At 41.2% G+C, this 22158-nt stretch overlaps 1 protein-coding gene across 3 annotated transcripts in view; it reads right to left on the bottom strand.

The window, feature by feature from the left end:
- The window catches only part of PPFIBP1 (PPFIA binding protein 1), a 175851-nt gene that overhangs the window by 129040 nt on the left and 24653 nt on the right, over positions 1–22158 (bottom strand). The window lies entirely within an intron of this gene.

Raw genomic sequence — 22158 nt, 5'->3', positions numbered from 1 at the left:
AATGCCAGACTTCCTATTTCTAAGGAAGGAAGACCAGATTTTACTAGTAATTTCATGAATGGATTGAAGCCAGCTAGTCACACAAAAGAGGTCTCTGAAGGAAGCCTGGGAGCTCCACTGCCATGAGGCATCCTCCATTCCTGGTATCCTGCCAACGACTGCAAAGTATTACATTTTACATATACCCAGGCATGTGGATGGACGGATTATGTTATTATAATTTAACCAAAACAACCTCCATGAAATGGACAAGTGGTTTTATAGGACCCACAGATGGATGATAGTATCAATAAGGTAATAAGCGCAAGTGAACAGAAACTCGTGAATCTGATACCTCTACTGTTCAAACCACACAACCATACAGTAGTCCTTGTCCCTCTAACGATGACATTGTCACAGTGAGAAAGTTTTCTCAAAGAAACATGTGCATTCGGAAAACAGAACTTTGAAAATATTTCCATCGTTATGACATTTTCCTCGCAAATAATGTCACATCCATCAACTGCTCCTATCTGTACTCTCTAAAAATGTAGACACAGAATTTTCTAATCTGCCTTACAACTTACAAAATTAGGACTTTTGGGGCGCCTGGGTGGCGCAGTCGGTTAAGCGTCCGACTTCAGCCAGGTCACGATCTCGCGGTCCGTGAGTTCGAGCCCCGCGTCAGGCTCTGGGCTGATGGCTCAGAGCCTGGAGCCTGTTTCCGATTCTGTGTCTCCCTCTCTCTCTGCCCCTCCCCCGTTCATGCTCTGTCTCTCTCTGTCCCAAAAATAAATAAATGTCGAAAAAAAAAAAAAATTTAAAAAAAAAAATAGGAAAACGCAGCATGTTCCCATTCTTTCATAAAGAAATGATTGAAGTTCTTTCTTAAAAGGGCAAATAATAGTTGCCATGTATTGAGGGCTTACTGTTTATTGGGTCAGGCACTGTCCTCAGGGCTCGATGTGTGTTAATCGCTCAGTCTTTAACACTATCCCTGATGCAGAGACTATAATTATTACAATAATCTTATTTCAGAGATACAGAGACTGAGACACAGATTATACAAATTCCAATCTGGTACATAAACAAGACAGGATTCTAATCTACATAACTGAACCCTAGAAGGTCTGTTCTTAACCACTCTGAATACTGTACTAGGTTACAATTTACTGGCTGATTTCAACCAAACCTTTGTGCAGCTGATGGATAAAAATGAACAAGCAGTGAACAATGCATGTCTCCCATTTGGATCCACATGTACTTAAGATAAACTAACTTTTTCAATGATGACAACTGAAAAAATAAGTATATGAATAAACTGAACTTAGAAACAGCGTAATTAGTGTATCACAAAGTGGAAATAGATTTTTAAAACTAAGGCAGCAAATGCAATCATATTATTCTCACTAAAATTATCACTCAGAAAAAAAATGCCAAAAATTAGAACACTGAACATTAATGAAGATAAAACTATTTTTCAAACATAGTTTTATGTCCTTTGAATTCCTACTTTTGTGTTTACAATATCTAATATGTTAGTGTGATAATGTATATGTTAATTATATAGTAAGTACATGTACTGGAGGAGAGGCTCACAAATTTAATGACAGCAGTACCCTGGCTCAAAAGTTTAGAGATACTGCAGAAGGTTTTAAAGCAGGAGAAAACAATCAAATTTGCACTTCAAAAAGCTCTTTCTGAAGGCAACATCAGAGGATGAATTTGCCGCAGGGGTGCAGCTACCGGTTCCTGAAGGCCTGAGCTTGGCAGTGACAGGGAGAGGAAAGCTGAGAAAAGCATTTAGGACACTCATCAGTCATGAAGGAACAGAAGTCAATGATGACTCTATGGTTTCTGACTTGTGGTGACAGGGAATTCAGAAGAGAATATAAAATCAAGTGTATGTGTTGGGATGGGGGGGAAGGGGAGCAATGATAATTAAACTCTGATCGCATTGAGATCACAATGCCCTGGAACCATGGGGTGAATGCATCCGAGGTAATTGGAAAAACGGGGCTGGAAAGTTCAGGAAATAGCCCGGGCTCATTCATGGGGGAGCTTCATCTGTTTATAAGTGGTCACTGACAAGGTAAGTTTCCAGAAGCTCTGGAACACTTAACACATTTAAGAGGTTGAAAGAGATGAGCTTGGTAAAGAAACACATAGTATTGGCAGCCTTACGTTCTACAGGAATAAGTGAATAAACATAATCAAGTTACAATTAAGCTGTCATACACAACATACCATGTCATTATAAGAAAAAGTACATTTTCCCTATAAACCTTGATTTTAAATAGTCAACAAGTAAAAAGAATATAAAAGTGCCTAATGGGATTAAGAATAAAACCTCCCTAGGACCCAGAAAACACAAAAAAATAACTTCTGATGCTACTCTTGCTACATTTGATTAACTGCCTGGCCAACACTGATGATTCCTCTTTCCCATCAGGACCCTACCAGCCCTCCTTTGTCGTGATATAAAGATCGACTTTGGCTTTTTGAGGCAACTATGGATACATTCAATGTCTTCTCGTAAGGGGAAATAAAATCTCAACTGAAAGCAAACTTTACTACATTTCCATTGCCCTTCAAATTTTTTATAATGTAGAATTTCTCCATAATGATAAAAGGATATAAACTTTATCTTAGGTCTTAGTGTCCTGACGAGGATAAAACCTCAGGGAGGCTAATCAACCCTCTCTGACTTAAAAATAGTACCACACGTTGAATTTACCAGCTCTTTTTTTCCACAAGTTTTTATTATGGACAATTTTAAAGATCTACAAACATAAGTGGATTAATACAATGAATGCCATGCACCCATTACCAGCTTCAACAATCACTCCTCATGGTCAGTACTGTTTCATCTATGTTCTCTCCCACCCATACCTCCCATATTACCTCGAGGCAAGTCCCAGAACCTGTATCATTTCTTCCACAAATATTTCAGTATATGTCTCTAAAAAATAACATAAGTTTAAGACTATTATCCTAAAATTAGTAATTAATTCTTAATGTTAGGAAAAGGAATTTCTATTTCAATACCATCGCATTTCCAGTCAATGATCACATTTCCAATGGCCCTTTGAAAGTCATGTTTTATTTATTTTTTTAATTTATTTGGAGAGACAGAGATAGTGTGCACGTGTGCATATGTGAGCGGGGGAGGGGCAGAGAGAGAGAAAGAGAGAATCCCAAGCAGGCTCCATGCTGCCAGCACAGAGCCGAACATGGGGCTCAAACTCATGAAGCATGAGATCATGACCTGAGCTGAGATCAAGAGTCAGATACTTAACCAACTGAGCCACGCTGTCACCCCTAATAGTCATATTTTAAAAAACCACTTGTTTGTTTGCATTAGGACCTCATCAGGGTTTACCACTATGGTTGACTGATAGGTCTGTTAAGAATTTTTTAATCTACACGTTTCCCCCTTCATCTCTTTTCTTTCTCCTTGAAGATTGCTAGGTTGAAGAAACTGGATTTGTCCTGCAGAGTATCCCACAGTCTGGCTGCATTGGCAGTACAATTTAACAATTTTAGTTCACCTTTAAAATTCAGGTGGTGAAATTTTTTCCTGCCTCTTGTTGATATAGATACCCCACAGTGCAGTGAACAAAACCAGCATGCTTTTCTATTCTACTGACATTAAGTAATATGGAAAACAACCTGAGAGACACTATTTAAGGATGCTATAAAATTATCTTTGGGGCAGAAACAGAAGCTGGGCCCTGGACTTCTAAAGTCATATTTAGGTCATAGGAACAGGCACAGGTAACAAATGTTCCAGACCTTCCCCTTCCAACTCCCCCTAATAGTATAAAGAGGTCAGGGTGGGCTCTAGAATAAGCAGGTTAGGGTGATTCCCAGCCCCACCACTCTCCAGCTGTGTGGTCTAAAACACACTTCCTTAACTTCTCTGTGCTTCAGGGCCCTTATCCATAAAATGCACATAACATACTCCACACCTACTGTGTGAAAATGCAGCAAGCTAATTCAGAGAAAGAGCTTGGCACTCAGCAAGCTCCCCCCAAAAAGTTGTCATCGTGATTGTTTTTAAGTTACTGTCCCTAATTAAAAGTGAAAATCTCCCTCTCAAAACTAAAGCTCAACTTTGAGGTACCACCTCTTTTCTTCCCCCACTAAGGGATGACTCTAAATTGAGTGTTATCCTAAAGACTTTTTGCCTCACATGAGTTCCTGCCAATTTCTGTCTATAATGGTACTTCAGAAGAAAAACTACCCCTGCTGTGGGATAATACATCATCCATATTTTGCAAACAGCAGGAGAATCAGCTGTCTTTGAACAGTCACAGAACTAATCTTCTTGGCTATTTAAAACGCATTCAAGTGAGAGACAGATTTTTTTTCCTTAGACTACCATGTGCCAAACATGGCATTTAGCACAAGCAACTTCATGAATCCTAATCTGTTGGGTTTTAAAAGGGGAAAATCCAATGGTTTCATGTTTTAATTATTAAGAACCTGAAAGTTTTCATTTAAAGTATGTATTCAGAGCCTACTACTGGATCACATGCTATGGGGGGTTAAAAATTAATAACAGGGCACAGTCTCTGGGAAAAAAAAGTCCAGTAGGAGAGAGGAGGGGTTTACTAATGATCTATAATGTAATAGAACATAATATAATGATAAGTGTCACATGAGACAGTCAAATGAAATGCTAGGAGAAAAATCAGGTGGGAAAAATAAATGAGGGTAGATAAGGGGAGCCTTTTAAGGAGGTAACAGGTATGATGTAAGACCGGACAATGTGTAGGACTTCAATATGCCAGAGGAAGGATTGGGAGAAGCAAAAAGAGAATTTCAGACAAAGGAAACAGGAGCAGGGGGGCTGAAGGGTGGGGGCGTTCAGGGAACAGCAGTAGCTCTGGCTGGAGTGTAGGATGTGTGAAAGGCAATGAGAAAGGAGGCTAAGAGGACTCAATGGGACTGGATCCTAAAAGCTCTCAATGAGCAGTGGTGAGGAAGCTGGACGGATAAGTAACCAAGAGGTTTTGAGGTTTTCTGAACCAGTGACTGGCACAGTTAGAACTGTGTTTCATATAAATTATTACAGATGCACAGAGGTGAAGGGAGACGGCCATCTGTATCCTAATTCAGAAGTCAGGCACCTCCAAGTCAAGTCAAGAAGAAAGCAAGCTACAAATACCAGCTATACTTTGGACAGAGAAAATAGGACTTGGTGACTCAAACGACAGACCTGAAAAAGAACTCAAAGTCAGCTCCAAAGCTTTGAACCTAAATGTCTGAAAAAATAGTGGCACCGTTAATGAAATTGTAAGTCAGTTCAAAGAGCTGGGATTGGAAAGCAGTGACACAATGATTCCCATTGGAATATGCTGACTTTGATGTCCCAGCAGAACACACACAGCAGGCCACCATGACCAACAGCAAAAGTGTGCAGAGAGGGCCAGTGAGAGAGTCTTGGAGAAGTAATATGCATAGGATACCTCTCCTCACTTCATGTCACCACACAGGCATTTTATCATCTCACATCCTCACAAGAAGGGGGGTACAGCACGGGAAGAATTTTGAGACCACATTCATTTAACTTATTACAACATATTGTCATAATTGTCCTATTTTATTATCAGCGGTTATAATTAATCTCTCACCATGCCTAATTTATAAGTTAAACTTTAACCATAAGTATGTACATATAGGGGAAAAAATAGCATATACAGGGTTCAGTACTATCTGTGGTTTCAGGCATCCACTTGAGGTCTTGGAATACATACCCTGTGGATAAGAAGCACCTACTGTGTTAGGTTTTTTTTAGGAGAGGACATTCTGAATATTTTAATGCAAATAAAAGGGAGTGGAGAGGAAACAACTGAACACCTGCTTGGGATTCTCTCTCCCTCTCTCTCTGCCCCTCTCCCTGAGGCAAGAAAGAAAATGAGTGGCCCTGGAGACAATAAATGGTGGCCAGTGAAAATACTGAAATATGAAATACATTGGGGGGTGGGGAGGGAAGGAAAGCGGAGCTTGAGAACCACGATGACTAGGTGTCCTATTTGTTTTGTCGGCCTATAGAGAGTTTCAAACACTGTGACTGAGACTTGCAGAGATTTCACCTAGAAAATCAGAGATCTGATTCTTCTAGAGAACACAGAACATGGGCCAACTGGGCCCCAGCTTCCATAGGCCAACAATTGCTGCTACCCACACCTGAGGCGTGGCTGGCACCCTGCGGTTCACCACAGTCCCAGCCTGCCACCACATCCATTTTAGTCATTTCAATGGCTCCTCTAGGCAACGGCTTTGTGACCCCTGACCCACATCTTTTCAACAAAAGAAGGCGATGATGTCATCCTTACAAAGTCAGTCGGGGAGTATAGCCTGAGACTTGAAAACTGTGAAAAAATATTTTAATAGTCATGGAAGGAAATGGGTTAGGAAGTCCACGGGAGATGAATTGTTACCTATTAGTCTGATGAAAGGGAGCAGTGATTCGTCACTTTGCCTGGCGGTGCCCTACAGCCTGGAAACAGAGGTCACGGGGCAGTCCTGGTATTAGGCAGGAAGACTAAGTCTGGGCTGCTGGGGAGACGTCGGTGAGGAGACTGGCTAGGACCTGCCCTTGGGTGGGGGAAAGGGAGGTCCGATGGTGCTGGTGGCCTGGGAGAACAAAGACACATCATGGGAGCAAAGAGAGACCTGGAAGGTAAGGTAAGGGTTTTCCCAGAATTTTTCTGGCAGGAACTTGGAAGTATCATCTGTATAAAACATTAGAGGACAGACATACATCAGAGGCTAAGTGGAAGAACTGAGAGACTTGGGAAGGAAAGTAAAAGCAAGTATAAATAGTGCAAAAGGGAAAAGTTAGCCTTGCAAAAATTTACCTTTAGTGGATCTTCACCTCCCTGCTGTTCAACTCCTAGAAATTACATGGAATAGATTTCCACTTATGGAAAGGAAAAAAACAAAAACAAAACCAGTGAAACATGACCAGACTTCATAAATCATAATGAAGTAAGTTCAGAGAATTATATTTTTGTGAAATGAGCCATATCAATGTTAAAGACTACAATTTTTAAACTACACACTTGACTTCCCTTCAAATATCCACAGGTACGATTTTGAAGATAAAAAGTACACTCATTCTGGGGTGCCTGAGTGGCTTAATCGGTTAAACGTCTGACTCTTGATTTGGGCTCAGGTCATGATCTCACTGTTTGTGACATGGAGCCCCATGTCGGGCTCTGCACTGACAGTGCGGAGCCTGCTTGGAATTCTCTCTCCCCCTCTCTCTCTGCCCCTCCCTCGCTTTCACTCAAAATAAACATTTAAAAGTAATATAGTCATTCTTTGTCCTTAAATACAGAGGATTGTATACATTATCTTGAGTTTTAAAGAAGGAAGGAGATCAGAAGTTCAACATTTAACAAATTCACAATGTCTCACACAGCAAATGCATGTAAAAAGGGAAGAAACCCAGTATTCATGACCTGCCCAGTGCCTGAACCTTATATAAGGGTCTGTATATTCCTTAAGTCCCTTTATGTTTAAAAGAAACACACACACACACCCCAAAATGTTAAATGCAGAGAATAATTCTAGAAGGTTACACCCAGACCAGTAGTCTGGCAGCTCTGGGCAGAGAACAGTAATGGGTGGAGGTGCCATGACAGAGCACAGTGGGGGACGTTAAGCCTCCACCTTCAATGCCAGTTACTTATTTTTACAGTGAGAATGCATTTCCAAATTAAAAAAAAAATTTTAAACTTTAATAAAATGAAGCTAAAGCAACCTTTCTAATAATCAAAGAAATGGAAATCAAAACAAGACCCTTTCTGGGGCACCTGGGTGGCTCAGTGGGTTAAGCACCCTACTTCGGCTCAGGTCATGATCTCGCAGTTCCTGGGTTCGAGCCCCGCATCAGGCTCTGTGCTGACAGCTCAGAGCCTGGAGCCTGCTTCAGATTCTGTGTCTCCTTCTCTCTCTGCCCCTCCTCCACTCACACTCTGTCTCTCTCCCTCTCAAAAAATAAACATTAAAAAATTAAAAAAAACAAAACAAAACAGCACGACCCTTTCTTCCATGGGCTTGAAAGCCTACCGCACAATATTTGCAAAGGCGTGGGAAAACAGGAAGTCTAACAGTGTTGCCGCAGTTGTTCTTCTCTGACAGATAATGCAAGCCCATGCCACAAAATTTAGAAGGTACAAAGGACCTCTTCTCAAAATTGAGTCTCCTTCCCTCCCCTATGCACCAGACACCCAGTTCCCCTCCTTGGAACCAACTACTGGTAAGAGTTTCCTGGGTGTCCTTCAGAGGACCCACTAAATCACGGGAGGGAGTGTAAAACAATACCCTTTATTGAATGACAGTTTAGCAGCATCTATCAACATTTAAAATACACACATACCTGTTGCCTAGCAACTCCATCTATGTGCCTACATGCTCACTGCAACATTTTAGAGGTAATGAGTAACTAGACACCATTTAAATGTAAATAAACAGAGTACACCCACCCAATGGAACACTATGTAGTCATTACAAAAATGAGAGAGGGAAAAGAGGACGCTGCTAAACAAAATACCAATATGAAAGCATTTTTATAAACCAACCAAAATTTCTGGATATACGTATGCGTGTTTGGCCATTGTCATGTCTGGGAGGATATTCAAACCATTTCTGTTAATTACAGACCATTAGAAATGAGAAAGGAGTGACAGAAAAGAGAAGGCTTTCATTTTTTAATACTATATTACTATGTGAATTTCACAATGAAGACAGACTGCTTTGGTGACTTAAGAGTTTTAAGAATTGGGGTGCCTGGGTGGCTCAGTCAGTTAAGTGCCCAACTCTCAGTTTCAGCTCAGGTCATGATGTCACTCTTTGTTATTAAGTTCGAGCCCCACGTCCAGCTGCGTGCTGATGGTGTGGAGCCTGCTTCGGATGTCCTCCCCCTCTCTCTCTGCCCCTACCCCACTTGTGCTCTCTCTTTCTCTCTCTCTCAAAATAAACAAACTTAAAAAAGAAAATTTTAAGTGCTCAACATCACTCATCATCAGGGAAATACAAATCAAAACCACAATGAGATACCACCTTACACTTGTCAGAATGGCTAACATTAATAACTCGGGCAACAACAGATGTTGGCGAGGACACAGAGAAAGAGGATCTCTTTTGCATTTTTGGTGGCAGTGCAAGCTGGTGCAGCCACTCTGGAAAACAGTATGGAAGTTCCTCAAAAAACTAAAAATAGAACTACCCTACGACCCAGCAATGCACTACTAGGCATTTATCCAAGGGATACAGGTGTGCTGTTTCGAAGGGACACATGCACCCCCATGTTTATAGCAGCACTATCGACAATAGCCAAAGTATGGAAAGAGCCCAAATGTCCATCGAGGGATGAATGGATAAAGATGTGGTAGATATATACAATGGAGTATTACTCAGCAATCAAAAAGAATGAAATCTTGCCATTTGCAGCTACGTGGATGGAACTGGAGGGTATTATGTTAAGCGCAATTAGTCAGAGAAAGACAAATATCATGTGACTTCATTCATATGAAGACTTTAAGATACAAAACAGATGAGCATAAGGGAAGGGAAGCAAAAATAATATATAAACAGGAAGGGGGACAAAACATAAGAGACTCTTAAACATGAAGAACAAACAGAGGGTTGCTGGAGGGATTGAAGGAGGGGGGATGGTTAAATGGGCAAGGGGCATTAAGAATCTACTCCTGAAATCACTGTTGCACTATATGCTAACTTGGATGTAAATTAAAAAATGAATAATTTATTAAAAAAAAAGAATTTTAAGAATTAAAATAAAGCTAACAGAAATCCATATTGCATAGATGAAGCTGGCATCTGTAACAACATCCTGCGTGTATATTATTAAAAAGACAAAGATACGGTAGGTGCACACTTGAATATCCAAGGACTGGCCCAGTGAACGAATGCATGATTATACAAAGGATGAATGGGAATCCTGTGTGCAGAGGAGTGCAAGAGTCCCAGAGCTGGTGAGGGAGGCAAGAATGGCCGAGCCACCCATAACATGCAAGTTTCTTTCTCTTCTTATAGACCCAAATTCAATTTCCATGAAGTGACTGAAAATATTGGGGGTGGACAAAGAAAGGTGACAGGCATGGCAAGAAAGACATCTAATAAAAGTATTCTTTGGGGCACCTAGTTGGCTCAGACTGTAGAGTGAGTATACACAACTCTTGATCTCAAGGTTGTAAGTTTGAGCCCCATGCAGAGATCACTCAAAAATAAAATCTTAAAAGAAAAAAAAAAGGGGGGGGGGTAGTATTCTTGAACACATGAATTCCAACAGATCTCCAGAAATCTTCCTAAGTCCACTTTCTAAATTTTAGCCAGAAGCCAAACTTCCTTCCTGAAAAGGTGGGCATCAAGTGTAGAAGATAAACTTTAATCCAAGAACATGCAGTACATTTGTCACGAGGACGTGCAGCAGAGATGAAAAGGCTGACAAGGCAGAGTTAGACTACTAGAATGTATCAGTGTCCCTCTATCTCCAGTGCTGATCAAGGGAAAGGATGGGTTCACTGATTCCATGGAAGTTTCCCAGTCTTGTCGGCAGATAAACCCCTGAAAAGCAGAATGCCCTACAAGGCAACATTCATTCAGAATCGGATAGAGGTTGGTAAATGTCTTTCCCAGCAGCTATGCCCCAACGCTCTTCAGATGTTGGTCTTCTCTCTCACACTCCCTGGATTAGTTTTCTGTTGCTGCCACAACAAATGACCACATTTAGTTGCCTAAATACCATTTATTTGTTATCTCACAGTTTCTGTGGGTCAGCAGTCTATGGCCCAGCTGGGTCCCCGCTCCAAGCTTCACAGGCAGAAATCAATGTGGTGGCAGGGCTGTGTTCCTTTCTGGAATCTCTGGAGATGAGCTCATTCAGATTGTTGGCAGCATTAATCCCATGTGGCTGTAAGACTGAGATCCCCTTTTCCTTGTTGGCTGTGGGCTGGGGGTTGGCCACTTGGCTTGCAGCCTCCTTCAAAGTCGGCAATGGCAAGTGAGCCCCCTTCATGTTCCTCCCCGTGGGTCCCCCTCCCTCCACTGCCTCCCTCTCTGCCCCATCTCTCTGACTGAATCTTCAGCTTTTCAAGGCTTATTAATTACTTACCTTGGGCTCACCTGGATAATCAAGGCTACCCTCCCTATCTTAAGGTCAGCTGACTACCGATCTTCACTCCATCTGCAAAGTCCTACACAGCAATACCCAGATTAGTGTTTGCTTGAACAACCAGGAGACAGGCAGGGCATCCTAGGAGGGCGTCTTTAGAATGACGCCTACCACGTTCGTTTATACTCTGAAGTGGAAAAAATAATGACCCAAGGATTCCAATCTACCTGGATTTTTCAGAGTATGATAATGAACTGGCACTGGTTTTACATGAATTATTTTGATCAAACCTACAAATAACTCTGAATAAATATTATTATAAACACCTTTATAATCAACAAAACTATGGCTTAGAAGTTAAGTGAGAACACAAGAGCTGGAAGTAGAATCAGAATGAAATCTGGTTTCAGCTATCTAAAAAAGCTCATTTCCTTTGATATTTCAGAAAGCATGGCACAATTGTGACTTTAAAAAAGGAGTGGCTGCAGGGCGCATGGATGGCTCAGTTGGCTAAACGTCTGACTTCGGTTCAGGTCACGATCTCATGGTCCGGAGTTCGAGCCCCACATGGAGTTCTTTGCTGACCGCTCAGAGCCTGGAGCCTGCTTCAGATTCTGTGTCTCAGTCTCTCTCTGCCCCTCCCCCATTCACACTCTGTCTTGCTCTCAAAAAAATGAATAAACATTAAAAATAAACAAAAATAAAAAAGGAGTGGCTTAGTAAGGATACTGATAAGGATACTGATACTTAACAGGACTTAGTAACTAAGTGGCTCTATAAGTTAAAGATGGAGGACAAAATAAAATCAAGCCCAGCTACCACTTAAAGGACAAACTGAGGATTAAGAATTAATTTAGGGGGGCCACCTGGGTGGCTCAGTCAGGTAAGCATCTGACTTCAGCTCAGGTCATGATCTCGCAGTCCATGGGTTTGAGCCCTGCATCGGGCTCTGTGCTGACAGCTTGGAGCCTGAAGCCTGCTTTAGATTCTGTGTCTCCCTCTCTCTCTGACCCTCCCCTCCTTGCTGTTTCTCAAGAATAAATGTTTAAAAACAAATTTTTTTTTAAAGAAATTAATTTAGGGGCCCCTGGTTGGCACAGTCGGTTAAGCGTCTGACTCTTGATTTGGGCTCAGGTCGTGATCTTTCTGTTCGTGAGATCGAGCCCCACATCAGGCTCTGTGCTGATGGAGTGGCGCCTGCTTGAGATTCTCTCTCTCCCACTCTCTCTGCCCCTTTCCCACTCATGCTCTCTCTCCCTCTCTCTCTCTCTCTCAGAAATAAACACTAAAAAATTAATTTAAAACTTATTCAAAATTTTAAAAATTAGAAAATAGCCATATAATGGGATACTAGTCCTAACGCTAAGGAGGCCGCAAAATACCGTGTATATGACTGTGCATGTGTCTGTGCACAGGCATGTATATATGTTCACACACACACTCACTTCCACTTACTTTTTATTCAACAAATAGTTATGCAGCATCTCCTAAGTATCAGACAGTTGTTAGTTGCTAGGCATAAAGCAATAAACAAAGCCAAGTCCCTGCCTAGAAACAGCAAATAAATAAACAAGTGAAAATATAAGAGATAGTGATAATTCCATGCAGAGAAGAAAGCAGAGTGAGGGAAGAGGGAGCTCAGAAAGGAGGGATGTTATTTTATATAAGCTGGTCAAGGAAAGCCGCATTGATGTAGTGCCAGCAGAACACAGTCCTGAAGAAAACGAGTGAGCCATTCAATTCTCCAGGCAGAAGGAACAGAAATTGCAAATGCCCTGGGGCAGGAGTAGCTAGCAGAATTAGAGGAAAAGAAAGGAGGCCATTGTGGCTGCAACAAAATAAAGGAGGAGGGGAGGAGCTGGAGGAGAGGTCAGGAAGTTAGGGAAGGTGGGGGTGGGAGAAGATGCAGGGATTTTGTGTCACTGTGAAGACTTTGGATGGGATTTCCTACTGAGGAAGATGAAACCTCATCAGAGTTCTGCACAAAAGAAAAATGGCACCATTTTTCCACAAATAAAGAACTGAAGTTCAAAACACCAAATCTAGTAATAATTACCTCCCTACGATGAGATGATTATTTACAGACTTCCGTTTTCCAGTTGTACTTATTATTTTCCAAGAAAAGTTTTGGTGCATAGGATCTCAAGTTAGTTTTTAAGGGCTCCAAAGTGAACCTCACAGTGGCTCTCGTGGGACAGAATGGTTAGGTTCTCCAGCTCTGGACCAGGAGGGCTGGATTTGGTTACTGATTCCGTTCCCATTCAAGTTGCCTGACGACTATCTACCTCAGTACACTTAGCTTCACGCTGAGGTACTAATGCCCGCCTCATCTGACTGTCTACAGGTAAGTCAAACCCTCACACAGTACTCAGCTCATAAGAGCATCCCCCCCACCGCCTCCCGCAGAATGGTATCTGTCAGTATTACCTCCAATCATGTTCCAACCAGATCTGCTTTAAGGAACAGCTAATATGTTAGGAGTAATTGAGAGCATGCATTGGGCACAGACCATGTGTTAACCTGGGCTGTTTCCTTTCATCTACTCTCTGCAAGCTGCTCTCAAGGATGATACCAGGCTAATCTAACTTAATACCAAAAACCCAGGCTGACAGAATCCATTTGGCAACAAACACCAAATCCAAACCAGCAAGACAAACAGACTCACTTTGCGTTCAATTAATCCTTAAGGTTTTGTGAACTCATCTGAGGCAAATCTTTCCATTCCTCTCAAGTTTTTCAGACAAGATTTAAAAAACAGCCAATAGTTTGAACTGAAAATGCAGGATAACGGACAGCTACTTGAAAACCGAGGGGAAAACCTCGGATTTTCCAAGACTAACAAAAACAATAACATCATTTTACACAAGAACAAACTTCTGACTACAAAATTTGAAAACACTCAAATACACAGAAATTTCCACGTATAATACATACCTATCATGTCAACACAGATTCTCTTGGCAGATAAAGAATATTACATAGACTTTATTCTATCACTACAGAAAGCCTCAGTCACTGTCATCCGACATTCTAGTTTAAATAGCGATTTTAGTGCTTTGTTTTCTGAGGAGGAGGAATAAACAACTTTACCATCTCCTGGTCTATGTGTCTGCTCTACAGAATGTCAACTTGGCCCAATTACATTTCTTTCTCGTGTAGGGAAATAGCAGGGTTTGTACCACACTGGTGCTGTATGTGTGCAGAGAAATTTCACCATTTAATTTTCATGTCTGGAAGGAAAGGAGCTTATAATCATGCTGCGAGGTATAACTATAATTAGGTTTCAAATACCACAGGTATCCCTATGATCCAATTTAAAAATAACAGAGAGTTCTGGTACTGTATTATTGGGTTGGCTTTGTTTTCCCCTCTTGAACCATCACATTCCTCAAACCTCAGGAATCACGAGAAAACCTTATCGCTGAAAAAGTGTTTTTAATTAAAAAAAAAAAAAAAAAAACTAACACAAACTGTTATTAATATTTAGCACCAATAACAATTTCATACATACGTGTAGATGCTTAAAAATCATCATTATGGCTGAGTTATACCCAGCAAAATAGGTTAATGGCAAGTTTAAATTAATAAGCTTAACTTTATTACCTCTGGTGATGCTAATAAGATTTTACAATAACACAGCTTCCTAACTGTGAGGCCACACGGTGTACATTATACATGCTCCTTTACACTTATATTTTGCAGAAGATGAAACACATATACAATTTATAGGTCTTACTCAAGTCTAAGCAGCAGTTTTGTGTGTGTTTTTTGTGGGAGGAAGGGGAGGAGTATATACTCAAATGTTTTTCCCCAACCACATTCAAAAATTGAGTAAGATAGTTCTTGCCCTATATAAGATAGTATGTTTGATACGTAACATGTGATATTCTATATAATTACACATATGCCCACTTTTCTATACTGCTCCCATTCTGGGAAGGAGACAGAAAATGAAAACAAGCACTCCCAATTCTTGGTTGTATGATCTGATTACTAGAAGTAGCCCTGTTCATTTAAAATCAGTTAGTGTGGGGCACCCAGGTGGCTCAGTCATTAAGCTGACAACCTTGGCTCAGGTCATGATCTCGCTGTTTGTGGGTTGGAGCCTCACATCATGCTCTGTGCTAACAGCTCAGAGCCTGGAGACTGCTTCGGATTCTGTGTCTCCTTCTCTCAACCCCTCCCCTACTCACACTGGCTCGCGTGAGCTCCCTCTCTCTCCCTCTCTCTCTCTCAAAAATGAATAAACTTAAAAAAAAATTTTTTTAATAAATAAAATCAGTTAGTGGTTCTAAACACCAAATAATACTGAAAACACCAGGAAAGCGTCTAGAGAAAAAACAAATCTACAAGACACAGAGTATGTAAGCATGCTAATCAAGCATTTGTAAAATATCAAATGCCTAATAATCTTATTCCAAAATATTTCAAGAGCCAACTTCCACTCAAACATACCCACTGCATTACAAAAATCCCATGAATGTATAAATTGTACACGAATACCCAAAGTCATACAGAGCATGGTAAGGCCTTGTTGACTCAAAAAACTGACTCCAAGAAATAAAGAAATAGAGCTTCAAATAAAATGGGATCCCTTAAATAACTGAGTAATTCCCAGCTCACAAGATTATAAGAAAACAAACAAAATTTGAGAATCTATTTGGAAATCTGTAGGGGAGAGAGAACTTTCCTGAGCACTTAGAAATTTAAGAAGGCAGTTCACATTCCAGTAATTCCAGGTTTGTCCCCAATAAATCTGTACCACTCATTGTTCATAAAAAAAAAAAAAAAAAAAAAAAAAAAAAAACAACACTATGGGGGGGTGGCATTTAACACTTAGATAAAATGTATTATGTCTACAGTGTTGGAAATCTTTTGTGAACTGACCTAACAGTAAAAAATAACATGAGTATAGAAGCTAATATTCAAAAGAAAGAGCTCTTTTACGTAACAAATATACCCATGTAAAAATCTCTATCAAGTATCATTCTACAGATGGTTTTAAGTACTTGGTAACCACCTTCACATTTTAATTTTTCAGATTATTCCTGTTCCTTGTACAAAAGTATTAATACCATGATGTTACTCCTCAAAACTTTAGTTTGACACAAAAAAGCTCAGCAAGAGAAGAAAATATTTTCCTTCATGAATTCAAAAATAACTCAAGCTATGAGATTTCTAAAGCAAACTCCTTTTTCTTTTTCCTAAAATACATATGAAGCCAGTCAGTCATGGAGGATTATCAAATAACATGACTTGATGCAATTTCAGATTCTGAGATTAAACAAAATCCAAGCTACTTGCCCAAGTCAGTAAACAACTGGACAAAGCTGAGTTTTGGGGGAGGGGAGAAGTTGCCTAAAAGGGACCTTGGCGATTTTAAGACTCTTAACTCCTCTTTCACCCCCTTCCCTCCAAATACATATGCCAGAGCAAATGTAAAATAATCACTTGGCTTAGAAATGCAGGCCTACACAGATTAATTTATTAGCCTCCAACAATCCAACAATTCCAAGAAGTAACCAGTTTGAAATCTGAAGCAGAGAGGTTAGATGATTTATTAGTAATTCTGTAAGTCATTCTTCCAACTTGCTCTCTTCTGGTCAACATTGGATGTTAGGGCTGTGTTTGTCTAAAAGTACCATACAGAAAGAAAATTGTTCCAAAGCAAGAGAAATCTAGACAGAATGAAAGTTTCCTGTTCCTTCAGTAAATGATAATTCTAATGTGGACAATATTCAAGTCTTGGGAGAAAGAAAGAATCAACAGGAGATTCCATTTTGAATTCCTAACTCCTTTAAACCTAACCTCACACAAATCTTTCACAAAATCTGTGTAACTTATAATGCAAGCTAAGCCCACAACAGCTCGTCTTAAACCAATGTTCTGGGTATCATCAGGATAGCTTCTGTTTGGTGATATCTCAAAACTGGTTTTTCAGTCTGTAATAATAAATGTTACCATTGACAGAGAATGGAAATACTGTTAACAATTAAAGTCTCGTAGTTCTTTCAGTATTTATGTGTTTTATTAAAACACAAATATGCTCTTTGTCACTCCCAGATGGCCATGGGAATGTCCATATTAGCCATCTGTAGGTCAAAAAACCTTATAGTTAGCCATGTAGGAAATAAAAAAACCTACACTGGACCTTTGGTTTCTCCAGCAGAAACCAGAGTGTGAACCACAACAAGATGAGCAAAAAATGAGCAAAAAATACTTTACTCTAAAAGCAATACATGTACTCAAGGAACAGTTTCAGTCAATGGGCTAATAGTTAATATCAAACTATTCTGTATTCACTATTCATAATTCAACGTAAGTTTTCACAATTTAAGTTCTAAACACTAAATGTAAGTTTAACATTGACAGGTTTTTTTTTCAATGCACAGCCTATTTCAACCATAAGGCTATTTTTTAAGTTATTCATAATTTTATGTAAAATGGTGTTCAAAAAGCTTAAAAGAATAAATACACTTGGGTCAGGAGATAGAGATCAAGACAATTAACATAAAATAGGGGCTTCCTCCTTCCCAAATAATATTTCTGAAAAAGATCTGAGTCAATGAAAATACAAGCTTGCCAACAGGTAAAAAGTTTTAATTCGGTCTTTGCAGTGCTGCATCATAACCAAGTGACCGTTACTCTTTAGAGAAAGGGGAAAGAGTTGGGTTAAAATATCTTTTGCCTTCAATCCTGATTTATGATTTCCTCCACAGAAAAGCACAATTTCTGCCAAGCAGAGAAACACAAGGCTTAACTTTCCATTTGGGAGGGGGCGGGAGGGGAGGGTGGACCCGGTAGCAATCTTTTTTTGCATAAAATAATCACTTTTATGTAGCTCACTCATGCAAAACACAAAACCAAACAAAGGCATCAGGGATCTATAGTCCTGGCAGGATCTGCAAAAACAAGAAACGAGAAAAGCCACGTTAAGACACATTTCCAGAGCTCTTTCAGCTTTCATCAGAAACCTGCAGTTCTACTTCCCGTGGCCTGTGCCACAGACAAGGGATGCCTTTCTTCCACCACCCTATCTCTCTGAATAAAACAATTTTTTAAAAGAACCAGAAGGAACCAGCTATTTTACAAAAGCACAGAACCTTATCAAAGTCTAAATGTTTTCTGACGAATCTCAACGAACCCCCACCACCTCCTTGAAATGACTATACTCACTCAGGTACTGGAAGGGCCTGCCTTCCCTGAGTCATTTTGCCCACCTCACCCCAGCCTCATCTCCCTGGAGGACTGTCCTCAGGGATCAAACAATACAAGCTCTTCTGCTTGGCAAGCTGACAGAAGTTTTATAGTAGCAGTCCTGTCTCCTTTAACTTCCTAGGACATCAAATTCCAGTTCTTCAAAACACTCCTAATAGGTCACAATTTCCAGATCTCTGGTCATAGTATCTCCCCACCCCAAAACTGGCAATGTTCCAACGTGGCACCATTCCTTAAAATGGAGCAGATGGGGTCTAGCACAAGAATCTCCAACACAGAGCACAAAGGGAATGTTCTCTCCAGGAAACTGGACACTAATTACATTATATCTGCTAAATGTGGTAAGGTTAACTTTCCTTAACTCTCCATTGCCACAGCATCACATTTGTGCTCAGTGACAACCCCCAAGACGCCTTCATCAAACCAACTCATCTTCATTTTTACGGTTTTTTTTCTAAAGTTTATTTCTTTCTGAGAGAGAGAGAGAACACGCACATGAACAGGGGAGTGGCAGAGAGAGAGAGAGAGAGAGAGAGAGAATCCCAAGCAGGCTCTGATAGCATGGAGCCTGATGAAGGGCTTGAACTCATGAACCATGAGATGATGACCTGAGCTGAAATCAAGAGTCGAATGCTGAACTGGCCGAGTCACCCTGACGCCCCTTTAGTTGCCTTTTTTTTTTTTTTTTTTTTAACACTTATTTATTTTTGAGACAGAGAGAGGCAGAGCATGAATGGGGGAGGGTTAGAAAGAGGGAGACACAGAATCTGAAACAGGCTCCAGGCTCTGAGCCGTCAGCACAGAGCCTGACTCGGGGCTCGAACTCACGGACCGTGAGATCATGACCTGAGCTGAAGTCAGCTGCTTAACCGACTGAGCCACCCAGGCGCCCCTTTAGTTGCTTTTTTAAATATAAATTCACAGGGCGCCTGGGTGGCGCAGTCGGTTAAGCGTCCGACTTCAGCCAGGTCACGATCTCACGGTCCGTGAGTTTGAGCCCCGCGTCGGGCTCTGGGCTGATGGCTCAGAGCCTGGAGCCTGTTTCCGATTCTGTGTCTCCCTCTCTCTCTGCCTCTCACCCGTTCATGCTCTGTCTCTCTCTGTCCCAAAAATAAATAAATGTTGAAAAAAAAATTAAAAAAAAAAATATAAATTCACAACATAACATATAGCCCTGTGACTTAAAATAGTACCAGCTTCACTTCACCATACCATCTCATAAGGATTATTTTCTGAATTCTGTCACCAGTGGTCTCTTCCAGCTTTGTTTCAACCATCACTCCCAATTACTGATAAAAAATGCTGAGTAAAAACTCTGTGGTGAGCACTTCGAAGTACCAAATCATTTCCTCCTAATGCACATCTTTCTTTACCGAAGAAAATACCAGTTTTCCTAAAGCAAGTATTTTAAATAGAATGAACAGCTTCACCAGGCTGAGAAATCTGGTGAATGGCAATATGTAAGGAAGGAATAATCAATTTAAAATCGTTTTTGTTAAACAGAGCATGACAGCTACCTCTACCAGCACAGACGTCTCTACTACAGTTGTCTTGATTACACCGGGCTGTGTGTTAGCTCCAGAATGCAACAGAAGTCTTAACAGGAGTGCCAGCTAATGTCTACAAGTTAACCAGATGGGAACTGTTAAATACTCTCGGGATCAAATTTGTTGAAACACTGGTATTCCCAAAAGTCACCTTCTTGTGCCCTGTTCAGTTCTATGAACAGCAGGTTTATTCGAGGCACAAGCAAGAGCTGCTTATCAATTGCCTCTTTAGTTTTTTAAGTAACACACATACTTCATGGGACGCCTGGGTGGTTCAGTCATTTGAGCACCCGACTCTTGATTTCAGCTCAGGTCTTTCATGATCTCGGTTGGTGAGTTTGAGCCCCGAGTCAGGCTCTGCACTGACAGTGTGAAGCCTGCTTGGGATTCTCTCTCTCTGCCCCTCCCCCCTCAAAATAAATAAATACACATTTAAATAAATAAATAACACATATAATTCAGAAAGCACTCTCTAGTTGTTCAATTTGAAGGACTGGAGAAGGGAAGAGAAGTAGGAACTATTATTTGATTTTTGGCCACAGCCAGCTCCATCTCAGCCCTATTCCAACAGAGGATCTCTCCGAAAATGTTCTCAAAGGTATGGAGAATTACTAAGGGAATCAAATGAGGTCCACCAATGTCAAAGGTGTGAATGGCACTCTCTGGAGTCGTGCACGCTGAGTCCCTGAGCGTAAGGCCCAAAGTGACCAATGTACTTTTGAAGGGACCTTTTCCTTACCACAGATAAACTGTGTAGACAAGAATTGTTTTTTATTCAGCTCACAAATCACCAATTCATAGGAAACCCATTACCCATAAAGAGTTAGCCACACACCACAAAGGCTCCTTGTGGAGAACTCACATCAAGCACCAGGGACTTTTCCAACACATCTCCAGCATTTTGGTGACATCCACAGAGAGAAAACTTTACTGAGCACTCTTGGGTTTCTGCAGGCTGATCCATCAAGTCAGCTCATATAAGCAGATGGGTTATCCAGCAGGAAAGCCAATGGCCTTCATCCTCTGGACAGCTAAGAGAGCAGGAAGCCAGAAAAGGCTGGAGAAGAACACTACACAACAGGTTACAAAACAGCATTCACACAGAGCCCTGAGGAGCACATTCCCCAACCCAGCTGGACTGAGTGATGACAGAGGCAGTATTGAGGGAGAGATCAGACTTGTCAGTCACCCACTCAAAGTTCTGCTCTCTTCCTATCACTCTAAGTCCAAGTTCATCTTTATTTTCAATGTCCCCCAGCCCCCCACCTAGGGCAGTGACCAGGGCCATGCCAAAGCATATTAAGTTCAGTGTTACCAGACAGCCCTCAGCCAGAGGAAAGAAGAGCCTTTTACCCCTGTGAGACGGGGACTTGGAGTCATAACTAGAATCCCACCTTGGTACTATGGGCTGAGTATGAATGCATTTTTCCTCCCCCGTCCTCAGCCCCATCTGAGGGCTCAGTCCCAACCTCAATGTTCCATCCCACAGCTGGGCATCTCTCAAAGCAACCCCAACAGTCTTTCTCTGCTCCGGGCATCCCTCCAATCAACCTATACACGGGGTCAGTGTTCCTGACCACAGTTCAGAACCGCTCGGCTAGACACTCACTCTGGGAATGACCGTCAAGGATTATCGCAGCAAAAGGGCATCTTGACCCAAAATCAACTGCAGTTCAATTCTCCCATTGACAATAGGTCTGTCTACTCAAAAGATGTGGAAGGAAAATGTTGCTGCCTTTGAAATGCAATCTGCAGGTGATCTGAATTTAAAATATACCAGCCAGGGGCGTGCCTGGGTGGCCCAGTTGGTTAAACGTCATTGAACTTCAGCTCAGGTCATGATCTCACGGTTCATGGGTTCAAGCCCCACATCAGGCTCTCTGCTGTCAGCACGGGAGCCTGCTTTGAGTCCTCTGCACCCTCCTCTGCCCCTCCCCCACTGGTGTTCTCTCTCTCTCTCTCTCTCTCTCTCTCTCTCTCTCTCTGTCCCTCTCTATCCCTCCCTCCCTCTCTCTCCCTCTCTCTCAAAATAAATAAATAAACTTTAAAAAAGAGTACCCATCTCAGTTGTCTTATTGGTGAAGAAGACAATATAACAGTACCCACCTCAGAATAATTGTGAAGAGTCCAATGCTCTTAATGAAAGCACTGCCACATCATAAGTAGTCCATAAACACCAACTATTATTACTGCTGCCCTTTCAAGTCCTAACACATTAGCTGTTCTCCTATCTGTGCCTGTTTTATTTCCACCAACCAAATCAAC

The sequence above is a fragment of the Prionailurus viverrinus genome, chromosome B4, assembly GCF_022837055.1.
Source record: "Prionailurus viverrinus isolate Anna chromosome B4, UM_Priviv_1.0, whole genome shotgun sequence".
NCBI lineage: Eukaryota > Metazoa > Chordata > Mammalia > Carnivora > Felidae > Prionailurus > Prionailurus viverrinus.
The sequence above is the reverse complement of the archived record's forward strand: the minus strand, read 5'-3'. Positions and strand labels throughout refer to the sequence as shown.